Source organism: Halichoerus grypus, chromosome 10 (genome assembly GCF_964656455.1).
Source record: "Halichoerus grypus chromosome 10, mHalGry1.hap1.1, whole genome shotgun sequence".
Lineage (NCBI taxonomy): Eukaryota > Metazoa > Chordata > Mammalia > Carnivora > Phocidae > Halichoerus > Halichoerus grypus.
In genome coordinates, this window is record NC_135721.1 from 81,571,599 (window position 1) to 81,599,227 (window position 27,629).

Consider the following 27,629-nt stretch of genomic DNA (forward strand, 5'->3'; position numbering starts at 1 on the left):
ATATACACTGTATGTTAATTATACTTTAATAAAAAAAGATAAATTTCATCATATGTAAATTATACCTCAATGAAGCTTTATAAAATTACTGATTTATGAAACCACATGATGAATTCCAATATCAGTTTGTTGAGTGTAATATGCCTTCAGAAAAGAGTACAGACTGTATGAGAGCAGTTACATGAAGTTCTAGAACTGGCTGAACAGATTTGTGGTGAAACATAGAGCACTAGTTCCCTCTGTTGGGGTGGGGTGGGCACTGGCTGGAAAGGAACATGAAGGAAACTTCCCGTGCAATTTGATATCTTGACAGCAGTATGTTAGTAGTTTGTTTATCTAGATTTGCTAAAATTTTTTAAATGTACACCTGAGACTCAGCTATTTCCTTTTATAAATTCTACCTCAAAAAACATAACCAAATATTGATATTCATAATGAAATGCTTATGGATGAAATATGTCTATAACTTACTTTGAGATCCAGAAAAAAAAAAAGGTAGAATGATCGATGGAGGAAACGATGAGTAGATGTGTGAATTTGCAAATATCGCAAGATGTTAATTATGGAATCTGGGTATGAGATGGTGCATGTTTGCAACACAGTTCTTTCAATTTATTTGTATATTTGAACATTCTCGTCATATAATGGAAAATGACCCAATAGATACTGTTCCCGCTAATATTATTTGGTAAAGGTCATAAGCCAATTATATTTAAGGCTAACATACTCTTTAATATATTTGGTCAGTGTAGGAATCTTCCAATTTTATTGAGAAAGAACCACTTGTAATTTCTACGAAATTCTTGATATCACCAGAGGTTTGTTCACTGCTGTTACTTAAATCTTTAAGAAGAATTAGGATTGCCACTACATGTCTTTGTTTCCATTACAGATTCCAAATAAGCCATGGAAATAACATGACTGTTGGAGCAGCAAATGGCTTGGTGGTCTTCAGGATAAAATTTCAGAATCCTCTAACTGATCCTACTTTTCTGCTTTAAGGCCTGCTTGGTTTACAGAATTGAAGTGGTATCTGGAATGTGATATCTGGAATAAATATTTTCGGCACAATTATTTAATTTTTTTTCCTTTAAAAACTGTAAACTAGTGGCACCTTGGTGGCTCAGTCTATTAAGCATTGGGCTCTTGGTTTCAGCTCAGGTCATGATCTCAGGGTCTTAAGATTGAATCCCAGGTTGAGCTCCACACTCAGCACAGGGTCTGCTTGAGATTCTCTCTCTCACCCTCTGCCCCTCCCCCCTACACTCTCTCTTTCTCAAATAAATGAATAAATAAAATCTTTTAAAAAAACTGTAGCCTAGTACCAAAAAAAATTATTAAGGTTGTTGGCTGTAATTCAAAGAAAAACATGTGAGTTAACTAAAATTGTATACTTGCATTACATAAAATACTTGACACTTTTATAAACCTTTTCTAGTCTTCTTGCCAAAAAGGTTATTTTAATGAATTTCAGTGCTACCTACCCTTAGAAGGATATAATTATATTTCATTCCATCCCTTTATATTTACTTGGTCTTTGACATAAAAAATTTGCAGTGAAACTATGAAATAGAAAATAAAAGCTTCTGTTATACTTAATAATAGTATTTCTTTCTCTCTGTATATACATGAAACTCTATGTATATTTTATTATACACAGAGTTACTTAAAAGGTAGAAGGCTTTGTTTTTCAAAACTAGAGTATGTTACTTAAAAGGTAAGAGGCTTTTATTTTTCAAAACTAGAGTAACATTTTTCTTGCATTCTTTTGAGAAGTTTTTCCATTAAATTTAAATTATGCTCTTTTGAGAGAGTAGTTTTACATGGCTTTTCATTGATTGCAAAACCTTCCATTTTCAAAGAACATAGGAACATGATATATGATATATGATATATGTCAAATGAATTTAATAAACTATCGCTAAAGCAACTACAAAATGAGTCAGTGAGCTACCTGAGTACATTTGACCTTGACCAGTTTGTGACGGCAGTAACAACACCAGATTTTGGCCTTGATTACCAAAACATTTCTTATTATTGCAAATATAATTTAAAACATGTTACCGGATTCACTTTCAGGTATCATCAGTAAGGATTTGGGGAACAGTAGGCAGTGCAAGCCAGTTCATAGCACTGAAGTCAATAAGGGATTATAAGTGCCAAGAATATGGAGAGAAAGCAAGTTCTAAGGTAAAAGAAAACCAATCAAATACAAATTCTACAATAATCACTATTCCAATAGGAAAGAAATCAACATCATGTTTTTTCCAATGAATTTTTATTTTAGAATACTTTTAAATTCCAGAAAAACTGTGAATAGTAGAGAATATATACCACACTCAATTTCCCTTATTGTTAATATCTTACATTAGCGTCGTACATTTGTCACCATTAACTAATATTGAAACATTATTATTAATTAAAACCCATCATTTATTCAGATGTCTTTAGTGTTTACCTAATGTCCCTTTCTGTCCCAGGACCCTATTCAAGATGCCATATTACAGTAAGTCATCATATCTCCTCAGGTTCTTCTAGACTGTGACAGTGTCTCAGATTTTCCTTATTTAATGGCCCCAACAGTTTTATAGAGTACTAGTAAGGTATTTTATAGAATATACCTCAACTGAGTTTGTTTGATTTTTTTTTCCCCCACAATTACACTGTGATTATGAATTTGGGGGAGGAAGGCCACAGAGGCATAATATTCTTATATCATATCAAGGGTACATGCTATGAACATGGATTCTTACTTGGCTGAGATAGTGTTTTTCATGTATCTCCACTGAAAAGTTACTCTCCCTTCCCCTCCCCCTTTCCATACTATACTTTCTGGAAGGAAGTTTCTATGTGCAACCTACATTTAAGGGGTGGAGGCTTACACTCCAATTCCTTGAGGGGGAAATATTTACATAAATTTCTGGGAATTGTTCTGCATGAAATTATGGAATTGTCTATTCTTCCCAATATTTTCATTTATTTGTTTAATCATTTATTTATATTGGTGTTGTCTCATGGATATTTATTTTATGCTCTGGGGTTATGATCCAAAACCAAATTATTTATTTTGTTGCTTAAATTGTTCCAGCTTTGGAATTAGGATATTTTACAATTGGCTACTGTGTCCTTTTGACATACTGCCATTACCTTGTGTGTGTGTATGTTTTAAAATTTTTTATTAACATATAATATATTATTTGTTTCAGGGGTACAGGTCTGTGATTCATCAGTCTTACACAATTCACAGTGCTCACCATAGTACATACCCTCCCTAGGGTCCATCACCCAGCCACCTCATCCCTCCCACCCCCCTCCATTCCAGCAACCCTCAGTTTGTTTCCTGAGATTAAGAGTCTTTTATGGTTTGTCTCCCTCTCTGGTTTCGTATTGTTTCATTTTTTTCCCTCCCTTCCCCTATGATCCTCTGTCTTGTTTCTCAAAATCCTCATATCAGTGAGATAATATGATACTTACCTTTCTCCAATTGACTTATTTCACTTAGCATAATATTCTCTAGTTCCATCCATGCACGTTGTTGCAAAAAGCAAGATGTCATTTTTTTGATGGCTCCATAATATTCCATTGTATATATATAACACATCTTTTTTTCCAATCATCTGTTAAGGGTCATCTAGGCTCTTTCCATAGTTTGGCTATTGTGGGCATTCCTGCTATAAACATTGGGGTGCATGTGCCCCTTCGGGTCCCTACATATGTATCTTTGGGGTAAATACCCAGTAGTGCAATTGCTGGGTCATAGGGTAGCTCTATTTTCAACTTTTTGAGGAACCTCCATACTGTTTTCCAGAGTGGCTGCACCAGCTTGCATTCCCACAAACAGTGTAAGAGGGTTCCCCTTTCTCTGCATCCTTGCCAATATCTGTCCTTTCCTGACTTGTTAATTTTAGCCATTCTGACTGGTGTGAGGTGGTACTTCATTGAGGTTTTGATTTGTATTTCCTTGATGTGATGTTGAGCACTTTTTCATGTGTCTGTTGGCCATTTGGATGTCTTCTTTGCAGAAATCTCTGCCCATTTCTTGATTGGATTATTTGTTCTTTGGGTGTTCAGTTTGATAAGTTCTTTATAGATTTTGGATACTAGCCCTTTATGTCATTTGCAAATATCTTCTCCCATTCTGTTGGTTGTCTTTTGGTTTTATTGACTGTTTTCCTTGCTGTGCAAAATCTTTTTATCTTGATGAAGTCCCAATAGTTCATTTTTGCCCTTGCTTCCCTTGCCTTTGGTGATGTTTCTAGGAAGAAGTTGCTGTGGCTGAGGTCAAAGATGCTGCTGCCTGTGTTCTCCTTTAGGAGTTTGATGGACTCCTGTCTCACATTGAGGTCTTTCAACCATTTGGGGTCTATTTTTGTGTGTGGTGTAAGGAAATGGTCCAGTTTCATTCTTCTGCATGTGGCTGTCCAATTTCCCCAAGACCATTTGTTGAAGAGACTGTCTTTCTTCCACTGGATATTCTTTCCTGCTTTGTCAAAGATTAGTTGACCATAGAGTTGAGGGTCCCTTTCTGGGCTCTCTATTCTGTTCCATTGATTTATGTGTCTGTTTTTGTGCTGGTATGATACTGTCTTGGTGATGACAGCTTTGTAATAGAGCTGGAAGTCCGTAATTGTGATACCACCAGCTTTGCTTTGCTTTTTCAACATTCTTCTGGCTATTCGGGGTCTTTTCTGGTTCCATACAAATTTTAGGATTATTTGTTCCATTTCTTTGAAAAAAGTGGATGTATTTTGATAGGGATGCATTAAATGTGTAGATTGCTCTAGGTAGCATAGACATTTTCACAATATTTGTTCTTCCAATCCATGAACATGAAACATTTTTCCATTTTTTTGTGTCTTCCTCAATTTGTTTCATGAGTATTTTATAGTTTTCTGAGTACAAATTCTTTGCCTCTTTGGTTAGATTTATTCCTAGGTATCTTATGATTTTAGGTGCAATTGCAAATGGGATCGACTCCTTAATTTCTCTTTCTTCTGTCTTGTTGGTGGTGTATAGAAATGCCACTGATTTCTGTGGATTGATTTTATATCCTGCCACTTTGCTGAATTCCTGTATGAGTTCTAGCAGTTATGGGGCAGAGTCTTTTGGGTTTTCCACATAAAGTATCATATCATCTGCAAAGAGTGAGAGTTTGACTTCTTCTTTGCCAATTTGAAAGTCTTTTATTTCTTTTTGTTGTCTGATGCTGTGGCTAGGACTTCTAATATTATGTTGAATAGCAGTGGTGATAATGGACATCCCTGTGGTGTTCCTGACCTTAGAGGAAAAGCTCTCAGTTTTTCCCCATTGAGAATGATATTCACTGTGGGTTTCTTATGGATGGCTTTTATGATACTGAGGTGTGTTCCCTCTATCCCTACATTGTGAAGAATTTTAATCAAGAAATGATGCTGTACTTTGTCAAATGCTTTTTATGCATCTATTGAGAGGATCATATGGTTCTTCTTCTTTCTTTTATTAATGTATTGTATCACATTGAGTGATTTGCGGATGTTGAATCAACCTTGCAGTCCAGGAGTAAATCCCACTTGTCATGGTGAATAATCCTTTTAATGTACTGTTGGATCCTACTGGCTAGTATTTTGGTGAGAATTTTTGCATCCATATTCATCAAGGATATTGGTCTGTAATTTTCCTTTCTGATGGGGTCTTTATCTGGTTTTGGGATCAAGGCAATGGTGGCCTCATAAAACGAGTTTGGAAGTTTTCCTTCCATTTCTATTTTTTGCAACAGTTTCAGAAGAATGGGTATTAATTCTTCTTTAAATGTTTGGTAGAATTCCCCTGGGAAGCCATCTGGGCCTGGGCTTTTGTTTGTTGGGAGATTTTTGATGACTGCTTCAATTTCCTTAGTGGTTATAGGTCTGTTCAGGTTTTCTATTTCTTCCTGGTTCAGTTTTGGTAGTTTACAGGTCTCTAGGAATGCATCCATTTCTTCCAGATTATCTAATTTGCTGGAATATAGTTGCTCATAATATGTTCTTATAGTTGTTTTTATTTCTTTGGTGTTGGATGTGATCTCTCCTCCTTCATTCATGATTTTATTTATTTGCATTCTTTCTCTTTGTTTTTTGGTTAGTCTGGCCAGAGGTTTATCTATCTTATTAGTTCTTTCAAAGTTCTATTTTCATTGATCTGTTTTACAGTTCTTTTGGTTTCTATTTCATTGATTTCTGCTCTGATCTTTATTATTTCTCTTCTCCTGCTGGGTTTAGGTTTTATTGGCTGTTCTTTCTCCAGCTCCTTTAGGTGTGGGGTTCAGTTGTCTCTTTGAGACCTTTCTTGTTTCTTCATAAAGGCTTGTATTGCTATATAATTCCCTCTTAGGACCACCTTTGCTTCATCCCAATGATTTTGAACAGTTGTGTTTTCCATTTTCATTTGTTTCCATGCATTTTTTTAAATTCCTCTTTAATTTCCTGGTTGACCCATTCATTCTTTAGTAGGATGCTCTTTAGCCTCCATGTATTTGAGTTCTTTCTGACTTTCCTCTTGTGATTGAGTTCTAGTTTCAAAGCACTGTGGTCTGAAAATATGCAGGGAATAATCCCAATGTTTTGGTACCAGTTGAGACCTGATTTATGACCTAGGATGTGATCTATTCTGGAGAATGTTCCATGGGCACTAGAGAAGAATGTGTATTCTGTTGCTTTGGGATAGGATGTTCTGAATATATCTGTGAAGTCCATCTGGTCCAGTGTGTCATTTAAAGCCTTTATTTCCTTGATGATCTTTTGCTTAGATGATCTGTTCATTTCAGTGAGGGGGTTGTTAACGTTCCCTACTATTATTGTATTGTTTTCTATGTGTTTCTTTGATTTTGTTATTCATTGGCTTATATAATTGGCTGCTCCCATGTTAGGGGCATAGATATTTACAATTATTAGTTCTTCTGGTTGGATAGACCCTTTAAGTATGATGTAGTGTCCTTCATCATCTCTTATTATGGTCTTTGGTTTAAAATTTAATTTGTCTGATATATGGATTGCCATCCCAGCTTTATTTTGATGTCCATTAGCATGGTAAATGGTTTTCCACCCCCTCACTTTCAATCTGGGGGTGTCTTTGGGTCTAAAATGAATGTCTTGCAGACAGCATATCGATGGGTCTTGCTTTTTAATCCAATCTGATAGCCTGTGTCTTTTGATTGGGGCATTTAGCCCATTTACATTCAGGGTAACTACTGAAAGATAGGAATTTAGTGCCATTGTATTGCCTGTAAGGTGACTGTTACTGTATATTGTTTGTGTTCCTTTCTGGTCTATGTTGCTTTTAGGCTCTCTCTTTGCTTAGAGGACCCCTTTCAATATTTCTTGTAGGGCTGGTTTCATGTTTGCAAATTCTTTTAGTTTTTGTTTGTCCTGGAAGCTTTTTATCTCTCCTATTTTCAATGACAGCCTAGCTGGATATAATATTCTTGGCTGCATATTTTTCTCATTTAGTGCTCTGAACATATCATGCCAGTCCTTTCTGGCCTGCCAGGTCTCTGTGAATAGGTCTGTTGACAATCTAATGTTTCTACCATTGCAGGTTATAGACCTCTTGTCCCAAGCTGCTTTCAGGATTTTCTCTTTGTCTCTGAGACTTGTGAGTTTTATTATTAGATGTCAGGTTGTTGACCTATTTTTACTGATTTTGAGGGGAGTTCTCTGTGCCTCCTGGATTTTGATGCCTGTTTCCTTCCCCAAATTAGGGAAGTTCTCTGCTATAATTTGCTCCAATATACCTTCTGCCCCTCTCTCTCTTTCTTCTTCTGGGATCCCAATTATTGTAATGTTGTTTTGCTTTATGTTATCACTTATCTCTCAAATTCTGCCCTCGTGATCCAATAGTTGTTTATCTCTCTTTTTCTCAGCTTCTTTATTCTCCATCATTTGGTCTTCTATATCACTAATTTCGTCTTCTGCCCCATTTATCCTAGCAGTTAGTGCCTCCATCTTTGATTGCACCTCATTAATAGCCTTTTTTATTTCGAGTTGGTTAGATTTTAGTTCTTTTATTTCTCCAGAAAGGGATTCTGTAGTATCTCCTATGCTTTTTTTCAAGCCCAGCTAATATCTTTATAATTGTCATTCTGAACTCTAGTTTTGACATCTTACTAATGTCTGTATTGATTATGTCCCTGGCAGTCGGTACTGCCTCTTGTTCTTTTTTTTGAGGTGAGTTTTTCTGTCTTGTCATTTTGTCCAGAGGAGAATAGATGAATGAGAGAACAAAATGCTAACAGGTAACAATGACCCCAGAAAAATATACACTAAATGAATCAAAAGAGACCCAAAACCAGGGGGAAAAGAAAGGGGAAAAAAAAAGAATATGATCAGGCTTGTGAATATAACAGAGCTCCACACTAGATTTTGGGTGTATTTTGGTCTGTTAGAAGATATTGCCTACCAAAATTTTAAAGAAAGAAAAACATATATATATATATATATATATATATATATATATATATATGTATATACACAAAAATGATAAATGCAATGAAGTGATGGAATATGACTGTAAAGATGAAAATTAAAAAAGATTTTAAAAAAGGAATTGACAAGATAAGATGTTGGTTGAAAAAAGAATGAAAAAAATTAAAAAAAAAAGAGAGAATGTGATCAGGCAGGGGACTAGGTCAATGTCATACACTAGATTTAGGGTATATTTTGGTCTGTTAGAAGAAACTGTATTCCAAAATTTTAAAGAAAAAAAATTTTATATATACATATACAGAAAAGTAAAGGGATAAAATATAACTGTAAAAATGTAAATTAAAAAGATTTTAAAAAATGAATTGATAAGATATTGGTTGGAAAAAGGAAGAAGAAAAATTCAACTAAAAAATAGAAAAGAAAAAATGAAAATTTAAAAAATTAACTTTGAAAGACTAAAGGATCAGGAGGAAAAAAGCCATGAATTTTATGTGCTATATTCCCTTAGCTCTGGGGTTTTGCCATTCTCATTGATTGGTAAACTTGGTCTTGGCTGGATGTTCTTGCTGGTTTTCTTGAGGAGGCCCTGTTGCAGTGAGTCTCAAATGTCTTTGCCTGAGGCAGAATTGCACTGCCCTTGGCAGGGGTCAGGGTAAGTAATCTGCTGGGGTTTGCTCTCAGTAGCTTTGGTTCCCTGAAATCTTTCCGTACAGCTTTGGAGGAGGAGAATGAAAATGGTGGCCTCCCAATCTCTGGTCCCAGAGGAGCCGAGAGCTCAGGGCCCCACTCCTCAGTGAGCCCTCATGGAAGAGCAGGCAATCACTCCTCTCTCCCTGGTCTCTGGCTGCACTCTGTGCTCACCTGGCCTGTGACCAAGTGAGCCAATTCCTCATCTATCACTCTGGGGTCAAAAAGAAATAATACTGCCAGTTTACTGTTGGGAGAAATGTAATATTACAATGAAGAGGCCCAAATTTAATCCACCAGACATAAGGACCTACTCCTTAACCATGAAACTCCCCAATACTCTACACTTTCTAATACCAAGTGTAGAATGGTATTACAAAGCAAGATATGGTCCTTGGGTGTGCTCTTTGTTTCTGAAACATCATTGTTTCTACTTCTCTCAGATAAGAGTTTGGAAATATGTATGAATACTAAACATGTTTACACACATATCTATAAATATTCTACATATATTCATCCCTATCTATCTATCATCTATCCATCTATCCTTCTATCATCTATCATTCATCTATCATTTATCTATATCCATCTATATGTAAGTATGTATGTATGTATCTATCAATCATCTACCTCTATCCATCTGTATCTCTATTAAAACATGAGTTCATAGTGTTTCTCTAACTCAAATCCAGAACCAGTTGGATCGTTCTAGTCATTATTATCTCTTTTTTGTAACTCCCCACTAGAACAATGATAAACCTGGTTTCCATCATCTTTCATCTACTTACTTAATTCAATCAGCATAGTTGTGCAGTGGTTTCAGAATTTCAACATCACACTTTAATGTTAAAACAAAATCATGTTAGCCAAAGCCATTCTTGAACTCTGTATATTTTTCTATAGTAAAATAAAGGACTCTGTACTAAGGCTCATAAGAAATATTTTATGCATTTAAGGAAGTTAAAATCCAGTTAAGATGACTAATTGAGAGTGAACATAAGTTTTTGCCTCTAATTCACGGAAATTATTATTAGTATTTGCTACTTAAAAGTGGAGAGGTAATTAAAGGAAAAGAGATAAGCCAATTCCTCATCTATCACTCTGGGGCCAAAAAGAAATAATATTCCCAGTTTACTGTTGGGAGAAATGTAATATTACAATGAAGAGGCCCAAATTCAATCCACCAGACATAAAGACCTACTCCTTAACCATGAAAGAGTTCTTTTGTTCCCAGCATCTTGATTTCATCTAGGATATATTTACTATCTACCAGGGACATTTATGTTTTGAATTACAGAATCCTAGGTTTTTCGAGGACAAACATTTTAAAACCTGGAAACTATAGTTATATCTCAGATCTCTTTGCTTATTTTTTCCTGATGACTGGTAGTGATTTAATTTTGGTATTTTAAAGATTAAAAACTCTATAAGCATTAATGCCTCATTTAATTCAATTTCACAGAAAGTCTGTGAATGTGAATCTAATGGACCATTTGGTGAGTCTTCTCTAGTTCCTAACAGTAAGAGACATTAATCATTCCTTAGTCACACAGAATCATCTGTATTGTGCATCATGTTCTTCATATTGTAATTGATGTTTGGAATCTGTTTGCTCTGTTCATGTTGAATGTAAATACCTTCTGTTAGTAAATGTTTTTGACATTAAGCACTGCTGCTCAGTAAGGAAGAAAATGAAAATGAACATTATCGTTGCCACTAGTCAATCAATGATTCAAAAACTCAATAGGTGTGGAAGTTGAGAAGATACTCGGTATAAAAATTAATAGGAATTACTGCTGACATCATTTGTTACTGACTCCTTTAAGGAAACAAATAGAAGATTTTCAAATTTCATTAAAGATAGATATTCTACCTATATTTCTAATGCAAATAGTTTTAGAGATATTCTGCGCTATTAAAAGGAAATTTATTCTGCATGCAAAGACTTTAACCCAAACAGTAATAAAGCAATTTGACCTAGAATTTCCACTTTGGATACTTTTATGTTTCTATTCAGATTAAATTTTATTAGCTGTAATGAGTCTGTAATTAATTGCTTTTAGATGGTTACATAAGCAGATCCAATTATATGTTTCTGATAATTTTAGTTATAGATGACTTAGACACATGTGTGCACTCTTGCTGAACATGGTAAAATAATCCATTTATTCTTTCAACAAATATATATTGATCATCTACCATGTGCCAGGGTTATGTGCATAATATCTTTTTAATTTTTTTTGTATTTGCCATAAAAGTTGAATAATAAAAGTAAAACTTTATTTAGAGATGCCTGTAATTAAGCAACCGTGACCTTCTGGTAATAAGTATTTCTTCAAACAGTGCTGGCATTGTGAATAAGCAAAACAAAACACATATTATCATTTGTCTTTTTTCTTTGCTGAACCAGAGCAACACAGACTATAGAATGTCACATTAGCTGCGCACTCCTACTGATTGGCCTAATACTTGTAACTTCACTCTTATTTTTTAATCGCATGGAGGGTCCTCTGGGAGCAGAAGGCATGGCAGAGTTGGCAGTGCACAAGGGCTTCTGGTACTTGGCTCCGTACAAGGCTGGGCACGAGGGTGGTGGAGAGGGTGGGCCCCATGGCCCTGGAGCAGGGCCTGTGTTGTTGGTGACATCCCTGAACATCGCCACTACTGCCTCCCCCCATGAGCAGACCCCTGCCGCCCTAGGTGCTCAATAGGAGGTTCATCTGCTCCTCCCCTGACTGCAGCACCAATCACAGTAAGGCCTGGAAGCTAGAGGTGCACCTGCACAAGCACACTGGGAGACACCCTTTGTGTATGACCACCAAAGATGTGGCAAAGGGACTTCGTCAGGGACTGCCATCTGAGCCACCATGTCCTGATTCACAGGGACAGGGAAAGCCATTTGCACAGCTAGTGGCTGTGACCACAAATTTAACACAAAATCAAACCTGAAGAAGCATTTTGAGGGGCGCCTGGGTGGCTCAGTCATTAAGCGTCTGCCTTCGGCTCAGGTCATGGTCCCAGGGTCCTGGGATCGAGCCCCACATCGGGCTCCCTGCTCAGCGGGAAGCCTGCTTCTCTCTCTCCCACTCCCCCTGATTGTGTTCCCTCTCTCGCTGTGTCTCTATCAAATAAATAAATAAAATCTTTAAAAAAAAAAAAAAAGAAGCATTTTGAATGCAGACATGAAAATCAGCAAAAAAAGGTATCTATGCACTTTTGAAGGTTGTAAGAAGGCCTTTAAGAAACACCAGCAGCTGAGAATCCATCAGTGCCAACATTCCAGTGCCAGGACCACACACAAGTGTGCCCATGAAGAACATGGGAAATGCTTCACCTCACCCAGCAGGCTGAAACTACAAGGGAACGTCCACAGGTGGATGTGTCAAACAGAATATTCCTTTGTGGCAAAAACGTGGACAGAGCTTTTACAACATGTGAAAGAAACCCATAAAGAGGACATAAAATGCCAAGTATGCCAGAAAACATTTAAACACAAAGATTACCTGGACCCACAACTATATGGTCAATTAATCTTCGACAGAGCAGGAAAGAATGTCCAATGGAGAAAAGGCAGTCTCTTCAACAAATGGTGCTGGGAAAACTGCACAGCAACATGCAGAAGAATGAAACTGGACCACTCTCTTACACCACACACAAAAATAAATTCAAAATGGATGAAAGACCTAAATGTGAGATAGGAAACCATCAAGATCCTTGAGGAGAACACAAGCAGCAACCTCTGTGACCTCCACTGTAGCAACTTCTCGCTAGACACATCTCCAGAGGCAAAGGAAACAAAGGAAAAATGAACTGTTGGAACTTCATCAAAATAAAAACTTCTGTGCAGCAAAGGAAACAATCAACAAAACTGAAAGGCAACCTACAGAAGGGGAGAAGATATTTGCAAATGACATATCTGATAAAGGGTTAATATACAAAACCTATAAAGAACTTATCAAACTCAAGGCCCAAAAAAACAAATAATGCAGTTAAGAAATGGGCAGAAGACATGAACAGACATTTTTCCAATGAAGACATCTGGATGGCTAACAGACATGTGAAAAGATGTTCAACATCACTCATCATAGGGAAATACAAATCAAAACTACAATGAGATACCACATCACACCTGTTCGAATGGCTAAAATGAACAACTCAGGAAACAACAATTTTTGGTGAGGATGTGGAGAAAGGGGAACACTCTCTTATTGTTGATGGGAATGCAAACTGGTGCAGCCAGTCTGTAAAACAGTGTGGAGGTTCCTCAAAAAGTTAAAAATAAAACTACCTTACAACCTAGCAATTGCACTACTAGGTCTTTAACCAAAAGATAAAAAAATACTGATTTGAAGGGGCACATGCCCTCTGATGTTTATAGCATTATCAACAATAGCCAAATTATCGGGATGCCTGGGTGGCTCAGATGCTTAAACATCTGCCTTCCACTCAGGTCATGATCCCAGGGTCCTGGGATCGAGCCCTACATTGGGGTCTGTGCTAAGCAGGGAGCCTGCTTCTCCCTCTCCCTCTGCCTGCCTGTCTGCCTACTTGGGATCTCTCTCTCTCTCTCTCTCTGTCAAATAAATAAATAAAATCTTTAAAAAAAAATAGCTAAATTATCAACAATAGCCAAATGTGTCTATCAAATGATAAATGGATAAAGAAGATGCGCCACACACACACATTTGTGTGTGTGTGTGAGTGTGTGTGTAATGGAATATTACTCAGTCATCAAAAGAATGAAATCTTGCCATTTGCGACAACATGGATGGAGCTAGAGTGCATTATGCTAAGCAAAATAAGTCAGTCAGAGAAAGACAAATACCATATGATTTCACTCAGATGTGGAATTTAAGAAACAAAACAGATGAACATAGAAGAAGGAAGAAAAAAGAGAGGGAAGCAAACCTTAAGACACTCTTAACAATAGAGAACAAACTGAGGGTTGATGGAGGGGAGGTAGGTGGGGGATGCGCTAGATGGGTGATGGGGATTAAGGAGGACACTTGTGATGAGCACTGGGTTTTGTATGTAAGTGATGAATCACTGATATTCTACTCCTGAAACCAATATTACACTATATGTTAACTAACTAGAATTTAAATAAAAATTTGAAAAAAAAGAAATAAACACAAAGATTACCTTAAGCAACATATGAAAACTCACGCCCCAGAAAAGGATGTTTGCCAGTGTCCAAGAGAAGGCTGTGGTGGAAACTGCACAGCTATGTTGAACCTCCAGAGCCACATTCTCTCTTTTCACAAGGAAAGGCTCCCATTTACATGTGAACATGCCAGCTGTGGCAAAACACGTGCAATGGGACAAAGTCTCACTAGGCATGCTGTTGTGTGTGACTCTGACGAGAAGAAAATGAAGTTGAAGTAAAACCATCTCGTGAAGAATGGAGTTTGGCCCCTGGTCTCAGTGGATATATTCCTCCTACAGGAAACAAGAACAAGGCTTATCTGCACCTAAAGATGAACAGTCAGTGAACTGTACCGAGGACAAGGTGCCCCCGACAGTTGCAATACTTACTCTCAACTCAACATCAAATTGCCTGACTCAAAGGACTATAGACCAGCCAGCTCGGTTATTATCTCTCAGAAGCACATTTTTCTTTATTAAAATCACTGATGCACAACAACAAAAAGAAAGTACTTCAAATAAAAATAAATGTAGCAGTATTACAAAAATAACAGCCTTTTATTAAAAAAAAATAGTAATGATTCTTTCCCTTATTAGATGCTGTTGGGCTGTGACTAAGGCATAACTGGGACCCACTTGCCTGTTCTCTTCTCTCTCCCTCTCCTGGGTAGGTCATTGTATCTGGGGATGGATTTGACTTTCATTTTTATACTAGTTAAGAGTCTACATCTTGTATATTACAAATGGAAATGCACAAGGTTTATTTTTTTTTTTAACAGTTTATATATTTATTTGAGAGAGAGAGCAACAGAGAGAGCACAAGCAGGCAGAGGGAGAGGGAGAAACAGACTCCCCTCTGAGCAAGGGGCCCAACATTGGGCTCTATCCCAGGACTCTGAGATCCTGACCTGAGCTGAAGTTAGTTGCTTAACCGACTGAGCCACCCAGGTGCTCCACAAGGTTTATTGTTATTGTTGTTATCGGCATTGGTGATTTAGTTTCACTGAGGCTTCAACTCTTTCTCACTCAGTTCTCCGGCATTACCGGGTTGCCATATGGCTTTTCTGGATTCCATCTGCTTATCCGAACATCTTAAAATCAGATTTCACATAAAAATTCGGATTTCCCATGGAAGTTGAAAAGTCGGCCTGGCTGATTGTTGGTTCCCACAGGAAAATGACAGTCCTGGCTAAATGATGCCTGCTCCCTTTACATGTGGAACCATAGACCTTAGTGACCGCTCCAGCTTTCCTGAGACCAAGGGCAAGTGTCACCTTGCATTTACTTAGCAATAGTTATGTTGCCTTATTCAGATTGAGGGTTAGGAGAAAAATAGTTATTAAATTAATATCTCTATCAAAAGTGGGAAAATAAAGGATAGACAGAGAGGGTCAATTTTTTCACCACTTCTGTCTCCCTTACAGGATTATCTGCCTTGGAGCCCATGCACACTTAAGATTGTGACCTCTAGTATACTTGAACATTATTTTGAATAAGTATGTGTTTGTGTATATATGTGTGTTGGGGGTTTCATTAGCATTACTATGCTAAACTCTGTACAGTGGCCATTGAATTAATGAGATACTATGCACTTTGTTAGGAACTGAATTTACATAAATGAAGGAGACATGATATTGTTATAAAGGAGTGCATAGTTCAGGCAACTACAGTGGAAGTCCATTATAATTGTTTCCTAATTCATTTTACATTCTTTAAAATGTACTTCCTTTTATTGTGCATTGCATTATCATGCAGCCAGAGTTGAATTCCCAATGTCATTAGTTGTTAGTACAAATATATACTAGTCTTTAGATAGCAGCTAAAATCAAAACTCACATATTTCAAAGATACTCTCCATGTAAGTCTGCAAACAAATTTCCCAAAACTTATTGAGAGTGTACAGTGAAAAAAAATTTGATAACTGATTATTTCTATTGAGGAAAAAGTAATTCCTGGCAAGAATTATAGAGTGCACCTAGACAAAAAGAAAATATCTTTCAAAGAAAAATAAAACAATTCATCTGTCATTACTTGAACACCAGTCAAATCTATGAATGGATTTATAATATTGTCTGAGAAAGTAAAAAAAAAAAACAAAAAATAAACATCTAAAATTTCAGGCAGGTGTCATCATCACTAACTTTCAACAATTTCATTGTATACACTGGGGGTTCATGAAATGATGGTGTCTGTTCCTTAATCCATCCACCAGAAAAGGCCCACCAGAGGGACGTCAATTCATAAGTCACAATGGCAGTGGCTTTAGCTGATACCCTTACAATATAAAGCCATAAGTGATTGCCCTGTTGAGAGTTTGATAATCCTCGAGGTGACTATAGGGTGGTTGATGCACTATTAAAGGTGAGGCTAGAGACTCTCCTTTATGGAGAAACAGAGTGAAGAAAAAGAAAAATCCTATGGCTTGATTTGTAAACTAGCTGTAAGGTAACAAGAGTGGAAATTTGATAAATTCTTAGGAAAGGCATCAGAAATATGGCTTCCCCACAGCACAGCTGTATCCCTGTTTCTTTTTTTTTTCCTCTTAAAACTTTTCCTGTTTGAAAATGATTAAAGCAAAAACAGTTGTCATAATTGAGGAGCATGTGAGAAAAACACACATTTAATCTGATGTCCTTAATGCCTCTGGAGAGAAAAGAATGCTTGATACTTTTTACTGCTGACAGTCTTTTTGTCTTTAGAACACAGATCACTTTAATAATTTTTAAAATAATATGACTAAAATGTCATTTCTCATGTCTGAAATTGGCAAATATTAAAAATCTTGTAAAGATTTCCCAATTTATTGTGTAAAATCTTTTCCCCACACAGCCTCTAACCACACTTGGAAATGATTTCTTTGTACTTCTCTTCAAGCAAATGATCTTGCAAGTAATTTTCCTTTATACTCAGTCTCATGTATGAATTATCTGCATTTCATAGCAACATTAATTAAGATATTATTAGATTTCTGGGTGATGAGCTAAAAGTACCACCTGAATAAAATGTCATATTAAAGGTTGAGTGATTAACCACTACTCAAAGACAGGACTCCTTAATACACTTATTCTTTCCTCCCTGAGGAATATTACAGAACTCCTTTAAGGCTCAACATCTTCTTGAATATCCATGTTTTCCATTTTATCTTCATTACTACTAGCTTGGACGATGGCCTAATTGTCCAAGTGCTATGAGCCAGCACAAGTACTGAGCCTGCGGACTATTGTTCTATGTTCTGCATGCCCAGGAAAAAAGTGGAGAAGGAATGAGAAAAAAGAATTGACTACTTAAGAGCTTTATATTCATTAATCCTTTTAGTCTTCCTGAAGCAATATGAGGTAGTATCATTATTCCCCTTCTGTAGATGAGGCCACCAAGGCTCTCTTGAGAGTAAATTATTTGCCTGAAGTCACACAATTGGTAAGTGAGCGTTGGAACCAAGATTCAGTTGTGATTCTCCCTGACTCCAAAGTCCATGCTCTGTCCCTCTGTCCCTATAGTGACTTTGAATACACAGAATGGAGCATTTCCTCTTTCTTCCTTGGGTTCCTCCTCACTCAGTAGGATAAGTTCTAAGATACGTGGCACCTGAGCTACCACTCTAGCTATCTGACCACTCAATGGATATCATATTCAGGCCTTTGCCCCCACCACAGGGATGGAAACTTCTATATAGCCTCACAGGGAATGTCACATTCAAATTCACCTGCGATAAGCATATCTTGTAGAATATACTCATATTGGGGACATTATAAGTCAATATTTAATAAATAATAAATATAAGTACAATAAAAAGAATTAGTAACAGAGTTCAATAGATGTCCATTTGTTGAAGTTGAGAATGAGAAGGGAAGTGAAGACTTATGCCAGTTTTTCTCAAATTGATTTGTAATATGAGAAAAATAAAACAGTCCTGTGGCCATGTAAGTTTAGGAATGCTGGTCTCAAAAAGTCTGAATAAGTTTCTTTAAAGGAAAGGTATCTGAGAGCCTTTGATATGCTAATGTAATTATGAGAAGGTCTTCCTTAAATATATTTGACTATCTAACATTATGTTTTAGGTTTATTTGAGGATATTTTAAGGAACTGCTGCTCCCTAACCACTCTTTAGGAAACACTGGTTTATGCTAACAAAAAGAGAAACTATAAGCTTCTGTCCATCTTTGCCTTTCATACACCATAATGTAGTTGCTGAAAATTACAACTTCTCCCTACAACCTCTCATTTGATTCCCCTACAATTTATGACCTTGTTCTGAAACTTGCTTGCCATTTTTTAGAAGAAAGAACCTGGTGGGCATCAACGGAAATATTACTTAATGACTCGCAGAAGCCTTCATTTTATTGGAAAGACACCAAATGAAGGCAATCTGATCCCCTTCATTAGATTCTAAGTGTTGACATCTTCCTCTAGTGACTGCTCTGGGTTATGTGGATTAACTATAATCCAGACTTACCATAACTGGTGATAAAATATTTTCATTTATTGAATAAGAATTATCAGTTGCATGATGGCATTGAAATCAAGCAATTGAGGAAACCACAAATCCTTTCTTCAGCAACAACTTACTATCTTCCCAATAGACCTCTGTGACAATGTATGGAAGCAGTTTTTCTACAGATAAGAATAGAATCTATAGAAAAAAACTGGCTCAAAGTTAGAGACTGTCAGTAACAAACTCCAATACAATCTCTTAATCTTTACCCTTTACCAAAAAGTATACTCATGAGACTGCAGGATTCATCAACATGTTTTGAGATACTGAATATTGTTTAGAAAAGAGAAATTTTCTTTGTTCTTGCAAATGAAAAAATGCTATAGCATGTTATATCACTACTCTGGTATCTGAATTTATGTAATCTTCCACAATTTCTTGCCCATATAACTTTGTTCACATAACTATCCTACTCAAGACACCCCTTTCCTCCTCCTCCTCTGCCTCTTCCCCCTTCTTCTGCTCATATCCAAATCCTACTTATTTTTAAGGGATTAACTAAAATGCTAATTTATCCATGGAGTCTTTTCTAATCCCTTTAACCAAAAATAGCTCTCTTTTGAGTTCTCATACTACTTTATCTGACTTTTCTGGTGTCAATTAGGATGTTTTGGTTTTGCGCAACAGAATCTGTCTTTAACTCAGGTCAAAAGAAAAGGTTTGAGGTAGCTCCTTCAATCAGTGGAAAAGAAGAGTTGGATTGATCTGGAGAGCTAGGTAGTAAGAACAGAGGGTGAGCCTCTTCAAGATGCTCATTGGAAATACTTAGGCAAATTATTGTCCATCCTTGTGTAGGTTTATTAAAATCCTGAAACCTCTGGAGAGAGTATCAGATTGAACTCACTGGGTCAAGCACCTATAGCTTGGGTAACAGGGGGGAGGGTACCATGATGGATGTGCCTACCAGGAGTAGGAGTCCCACCAAAACAGTGGGAATGGGCTAGTTCTCCTGTGGAAAATAAGGTATTCAGTTAACAAAAGAAAGGGAAGGGAAAGCTGAATTATAGAAAACAGAAGATAGTCCCTACACTTTTGTTCTCCATTACTTTTGACCTCTAATGACAGATATGTTGATTACATTTACCTTACCTTCTGCATTTTATTAATTTTTGGATTCTTACCACACAAGCACATAACACACACACACACACATTTTTTTCAGCAATTATACATAAATGTAACTTCTTTTTATAGGACAGAGAAAAATACAAGGACAGAATGTCCTAACAAACCTTTGAGCAACATACATGGTAAATGTTAGATGAGTTCTTCCCCATCCTGTACATTCATATTACTCCATCCTTAGGGTATTTTTTTTTTAATTAAATATTCGCCTTCATTATATTCATATTTTTTAGTTTTTAGGGTACTTTACTTTCTGTTCTCAAAATATTTCCTTTTTTAGAATTTACTCACAGGTATAAAAGGAGCAGAGTTCTTTCCTAGTGGATGTGTCTCCTCTTTCTCCTGATGTGCATGATGAACAGGAATAAAGTTACGAGTTTGGGACTTGGGAGAAAGGTTTATAACTTTCTGTTTAGATTATGATTTTAGTGACTGAGGTCTTATGCATGAAACTTTTAGTTTATTCATTTGAAGATTTTCATTGTTCAGTGATTAAAAAAGATTTGTAAGCTTCTCCAGTTAGGAATTGAGGACTTTAAGTGGAAAGACAAAGTCCCTGCTGTGAATGAGCTTGCAGTCTGGTGGGGGAGCTCTGAACCAAGTGGTGGGGGCTCTGTTTGGGGCAGGCACCAGTTATTGTGCAAGTAAAAGGGCAAGAACATCAATCAAAGGGTACAGCAAAGAAAGTGTCCTGGAGGTGGAGGTCAATATCAAATCTAGTCTTGAAGGTCACAAAAGTTAGTCAGGTACAGAATGGGCTAGAAAATTTCAGGAAGAAGAAGTAGCATGGGCAAAAACATGAGGACATGGAGGGCATGATATATTTAGGGAATTACCTATATTTCAGTTTTTATTTTATTTTATTAATATATTGAACCTAGTGTGTGTCAGACTCTGTCTTAAGAGTTTTAGAAGATTTAAATCATTTAAGGTCCCTTAATGTATGTTTAGAATTAAGGTTGGCAAATTAACAACCTAAAGGCCAAATCCAGCTCATTATTCAATTTTGTAAATACAGTTTTATTGGAAACAGTCATGCTCACTTATTTATGTATTATTTGTAGCTGCTTTCACCTTACAATGACAGGGGCGAGAAATTGCCACAGAAGTCGTATAGCCCACAAAGTCTAAGGTATTTACTATCTGACCCTTGACATAAAAAGTGTGCCATCCCCTAGCGTAACTGGAGAGGGAACACAAGGCTAGGGAGACAGGGCAAGATTATGGAGGTTGTTAGCTTAAGGAGATTCATTTACAATATAGGAGACCTGCTTGTGAGTGTACCTGCACCCCAAAACAGACATGATTTACAGCGATTTAGTAGAGACTGCTCAAGAAGAACAGTTAATGTTATTCTGAAACTAGAGCAATTTCTCATGGTCCACACAGTTCTACATGAAGTGGGAAACTTCACAAAAGCTATGTGTTCACATCTACAACTGAGGTTTTGGTTGACTTCTGAGTGGCAGCAAAGCATTTCTGGATTGACAAACTAATTTTACGGTAGATAACATAATGCTTGGACTGTAGGTGTTGTCTTAGCCAAAAGACAAATCTTAAAAATGTTTTTCAGCATCAGTGATATTTAATATTTCATACAAAGATCCTGTTCATACATAGAACCTCATACATAGGCTCTCATTCACAGTTTCTTGACACAGGGCAAATTACATAATCTTTTTGAACCCCACTTTCCTTATCTTACCACAAGATAATGTTTTGAAGATTCAATGAGATAATAAAGGTAGAGCTCTTAGTATAGAGTTTGGTACACAGTGGGAACTCAATTAGTAATGTTTATTATTATGGAAACCACAAAGCTTGAGAGACCTCTCTACGTATCCCTTTAAAGTTGTTTTCTTGCAACCTAGTTTTTTTTTTTGAAGAAAAGCTTATAGTTGGAAGTCAACAAACTCCACATCATCTAAAAGCTCAATTGAGTAAACAACTCGAAGATTGAAAACATAATAAAGGTGCAAACATAATATTTATTGGATTTCATTTTTCAAAATTAACCTGAGTGTAAGGCAGAAATCATCTTTCTAAGAGGTCTGATTTCGATGAAGTCTGGAAATATTATCAGAGGAAATTGCTTTTGTTTTCAATTTTCCAGACTCAATAAAAATGGTGAAGAATGGGAGTGCATGTGACTGTTTTGATGCAGAGAAAGGCGAGAGGTAATAGAATCAAGGTGCCCCGAAATGCTCCCCTCAGCCACACGCCTATTTTCTCTAGTCCCAACCAGGAGAGCAAACCCTATGTTGCCTCTGAGTTCCCAGGTCCACCCAGAAAATGGCACTGTTTCTAGTCTCCAAGCTTGCTCATGTTTTCTGCCTACTAGGCAGGTGTCAAATACGAGGGATTAGCCCTGGAGACCAAAGCATCAGAATTAAGGGAAGATATGTTAAAGTTTCCACCCTTGATAATTAATAGTCCAGAATGTTAAACTAACAGAGAGGGAAAGACAGCTAGAGGAAGGAGGAAGAGAGTGAGAGAAAGTGGGGTATGTGGTTACAGGCTCCTGGTACTCAAGGTCTTGATTCAACGTTTGGGGAGAAGACTTTCTTACTTAATAGTCTGGGAAAATCTTGGGAAAGCTTTGTCCTTCAGGTTATAATCTGCTTCTCGAGAATCCCACAGACATGGAGTCCAGGAAATGGCTGTGTCATGTCTTTTTAACTGAGAAATGTGAGCTTAAAGGTTGATTCCTTGGAGCTTTACCATAGTACACTCCTCCTCCCCCAACAGTACCTGTGATCTCTTCCTATGAGGTTCAAGGGCAGTCATACACCAGTGATGTTTCTAGGTCTCTGAGCTGAAGTTCTTGCAAGGGTTCCTGTACTTTGCCTGCAGGAAAATCTGTCTGTACCTGCTGGTTGTAAACTGGGGTGACCTGCACAAAACTTTATGGTAAGTCTTCAAATAGCTTTGTAAGCTTATTTGAGGGTGCCATTTGCTGATTCAATTTTCTCTGATAACCGAGGATGATAAGAGAATGGAGTTCCTATATGATGAGCCAGGTCTTACAAAGCTCTTTTATGTTACCTTCTCTATGACATTTGTAAAGTCTCTCTCTACACAAATAAGAAAATAATCCCATGTGAGACATACGAAGTCTAGAGAAGACAGTTGACTTTTGGCAGGGAAAATCATCTAGCCATCCAGAAAATAGACAGAGGTAAGAATATACTGACATCCATTTGAATGCAACTGTATAAAATTCACTGCAAATGTTCAAATAGATTTAGGGCTTTTGTTCTTTCCTACATCCCACCTTTACAATTTTGCCAGGATTATGAATTTGGCAAGTGGAACATGATCAGAAACATCTTAGCAATTCTGAATGAAATTGCCCTGTCAATGCTAGCTTAAGATCACAGCCATGTTTTCTCTCTGCTCTTGAGATAAAATTGAACAATTCTAGCTAATGAATTATGTTAGCCAGCATTATCAGAATGAAGAGAGTGGAATCCTTTCCTTAGGAAAAACAAACAATTAATTTGGAAAGATGTAATCATTAATAACCCTCTATATAAGAACAACTTATAAACAGTGAGACCATCAAAAATTTTCTAGGGCCTTTTGGTTTATATGCTGAATCTTATGACATTGTCTCTAATTGACAAGCATATCAAAATTTATAAACAAATATCAATTTGTACCAGTCTTTCTGCTTAAATAAAGATGTTTCTTCAAGTTTGAGAAGTATGAAATCTTTGAAATTATTTTAATACATCTTATACCACAAATGATGAAGAAGGAATTTCTCTTTAACCTGTTAGGATTTTTTCCCCTTTTATCTTAATTTTGGTAAACAGAGAGTTAACCAAATCTTCAATATCTTGTATAAGTGTGTAACAAATAGAATTTTTTTTCTGTAACCGAACTTTATTTTTCAAGCCCCCACTCAGCTGCAGTGACAATAATCTTATCAATGGAAGCCCTCTCTCCTCCCCAGGGCTGTGTTAATCTGGTCCTAGCATCACTGGTCCCCACAGGGATTCTGAGATGTTCTTTGTCCATTCTGGTGTTTGGTTTTCAGTCTCATGGTTTCTCATGCTGACAGGCCTGGCTTCTCCAATCATGGCGACTGCCTGGCTTGAGTTTTGGGGAATGTCTGTGACTTCCTTGCCTTCTGATGTGGCAGAAATCTCTGTGAGGTGGCTGTTCAGCCTAGACATATTTGAAACATTACCTCAGAACTTGTTAGAAATGTAAATTCTAGTATTTCCCCTCCCCATGAATAACCTCCTAAGTCAACAACTGATGAAAACAGTCAGCAGACCGAAAAGTCTCTGAGGCCCCACTCTCCAAGGCTCTGCCCAGGATCTAGTGGAAGCAAGCATTACCATACAGTCTCTCCTTCCCTTGAGGGGGCAGTGTTAGAATCTTATTGTATTTCTTCCTCTATCCTTAAAAAAAATGAATAGACCTTACATCTTAGAGCAGATTTAGGTTTATAGAAAAATCGAACAGATAGTACAAAGAGTTCCCATATATCCTCTCTTCTTATCACTCAGTTTCCCCTATTATTATCTTGTCTCAGTGTGGTATACTTGTTAGAATATTGATACACTGTTGTTAACTAAAGTCCATAATTCATATTAGGGCTTACTTTTTCTGTTGTACAGTGTTATATAGAACACAAAACTGAATCTTAAGTAAGTCAAAATTCAGAGACCACAAGGTTTTCCCAGGGAAAATGAAATAGACACAGGATTAAGTCCTTAATCACCATTAAATGCTTTGAGAAACAAAATCCAGTTTAGGAATAAGGTAGTTTACAGATTTAGAATAGTTTACTCCCAAAAGAGACAATAGGATAGCACGCTGCATTTATAAAGTTTAAATTTACTAATTAAAAGTAGGCTGGGGGGCACCTGGGTGGCTCAGTCATTAAGCATCTGCCTTGGGCTCAGGTCATGATCCCAGGGTCCTGCTCCGTGGGAAGCCTGTTTCTCCCTTTCCCACTCCCCCTGCTTGTGTTTCCTCTCTCGCTGTGTGTCTGTCAAATAAATAAATAAAATCTTAAAAAAAAAAAAATAAAAGTAGGCTGGAAGCCAATAACATTCATTTAACTGATTAGCTTAGACTAAAAAAAAATAATAATCTTGGATTCTCCAACTTGATTGAAGACTAAATTCTGTTAACATACACAGAAATCAGATCCTTTTAAAAACAAGCATTTTAATGTTAATTCTGAAACATCATTTGCAAGAATTTTCATCTTAAACAAAGTGACTTTACAATGCTAGTTCAAATTTGTTACATTTGTTGAATTAGCAGCAAACTACCTACCACCTCTCAGCATGTTCTCCATAAAACTCAGCTTTGCCTCCTTTTCCAGAAGGATACAAACATAACAATCTGTGCCATGAAGAGCATCTCTAATTGCTTGTAAGGATGATAAGTGATCAATATGTTGTAATCAAGTGGAATCTGATTTTTCAGGTCCTTGTTTAATGGTTTTGTTTTTGGGGAAGAAGAAAAAAGGTATTGGGGGGCCCTCTGCTGGTAAACCTACATAAGAAATGAAAACAGGTTAAAATTTTGGAAGGATAAAATGACATTTTGGGGGGCCTTCCACCCTCCATCCCCACCTTCTCCACACCCAGTCCTCTTAAAGCATTATAGGATCAGGACTCAGAAACATAAGGACCTACACTTCAGGTCTGTAGGCTGGAAAACAGGACTGGGTCGAGAGCATAGCTATTAAATGCAGTGAGGGTGATAGATTTTTTTTTTTTCAGCTTTATCAAGGTATAATTGACAAATAAAATTGTAATATATATATATATTTATTTATTTTTTAAGATTTTATTTATTTTTTGACAGAGAGAGAGACAGTGAGAGAGGGAACACAAGCAGGGGGAGTGGGAGAGGGAGAAGCAGGCTTCCCACGGAGCAGGGAGCCAGACATGGGGCTCGATCCCAGGACCCTGGGATCATGACCTGAGCCGAAGGCAGACGCTTAACGACTGAGCCACCCAGGCGCCCCAAAATTGTAATATATTTAAAGTGTACAACATGATTATTTAATATACATATACATTGTGAAAGGGTGCCTACCATTGAGTTAATGAGTACATCCATCACCTCACATACTTAACTCTTTTTTTTTTTGGTGAGAACATATAAGTTCTACTCTTAGCAAATTTGAATTATGCAATACAGTATAATCAATTATAGTCACCATGTTATACCTAATGTATAAGTCTCAGACCCTATTAATCCTATAACTGAACCGAGCCCCTGGCAACCACCATATTACTCTTTGTTTCCATGAGTTCTTTTTTTTTTTTTAAGATTTGACATGTAAGTGATACCATGCAGTTTATATCTTTCTTTGCCTGTCTTATTTCACCTAACATAATGCTCTCCAGTTTCATCCATTTGTTACAAATGGCAGGATTTCATTCTTTTTTGAGGCTGAATATTATCCATTGTATGTATATACCACATCTTCTTTATTCATCTCTCAATGGACACTTAGGTTGTTTGCATACCTTGGCTATTGTGAATAATGTTGCAATAAACATGGTAATACAGATCTCTTCAAGATAATAATTTCATTTCCTTTGCATTTGAACCCAGAAGTGGGATTGCCAGACTATATGGTATTTCTATTTTTAATTTCTTGAGGAACTTCCATACTGTTTTCCATTTAGGCTGTATAGTTGACATTCTCATCAACAATGTACAAGGATTCTCTTTTGTCCATATTCTCAGGAGCATTTGTTACCTTTTGTATTCTTGAGAGGAAATGTCCTAATAGGACAGAGGTGATACCTCATTGTGGTTTTGATTTACATTTCCCTGATTACTAATGATACCGAGCGTCTTTGTACTGTTGATGATTTGTATGTCTTCTTTGGAGAAATGTCTATTCAGGTCGTTTGCCCATAAAAAAATTTGAATTGTTTGATTATTTACTATTGTATTATATGAGTTTCTTATATATTTTGGATATTAACCCCTTATCAGATATGTGGTTTGCAAATATTTTCTCCCATTTTATAGATTTTTTCTTTTGATTGTTTCTTTTGCTGTGCAGAACTTTTTAATTTGATGTAGTTCCACTTATTTATATTTGCCTTTGCTTTTGTTATCAAATCCAAAAACTCATTGCCAAGACCAGTGTCAAGGAGCTTACCCCTTAAGATTTCTTCTAGGAGTTTTACAGTTTCAGGTCTTATGTTCAAGTTTTTGACCCCATTTTGAGTTAATTTTTGTGTACTGTGTAAGTTAGTGGTCCTTTCCTCATTGTATATTTATGGCCCTTTCTTATAAATTATTTGACCATATGCAGATAAGCTTATTTCTGGGCTCTCTATTCTGTTCTATGGATCTTTGTGATTGCTTTTATGCCAGTACCATACTGTTTTGATTAAGATAGTTTTGTAATATAGTTTGGAATTAGGAAGTGTGATGCCTCCAGCTTTTTTTTTTTTTTTTTTTTTCCTTCCTCAAGATTGCTTTGGTTATTTGAAGTCTTTGCGGCTCCACATGAATTTTAGGATTGTTATTTCTATTTCTGTGAAAAATGCCATTGGAATTTTGGTAAGGATTCTTTTGAATCTGTATGGACACTTTAGCAATATTAATTCTTTTGATTCATGAACATGAAGTATCTTTCCATTTATTTGTGTCTTCTTCAGTTTCTTTCATTAATGTCTTCTAGTGTTCCAGTGCATAGTTCTTTCACCTTCTTGGTTAAATTTATTCTGAAGTAGTTTATTCTT

At 36.6% G+C, this 27,629-nt stretch overlaps 1 pseudogene; it reads left to right on the top strand.

Annotated features, from left to right (window-relative positions):
• The first annotated feature begins 507 nt into the window (after nucleotides 1-507).
• On the top strand, nucleotides 508-14,835 carry LOC118536283 (transcription factor IIIA-like; annotated as a pseudogene).
• Nucleotides 14,836-27,629: the final 12,794 nt, after the last annotated feature.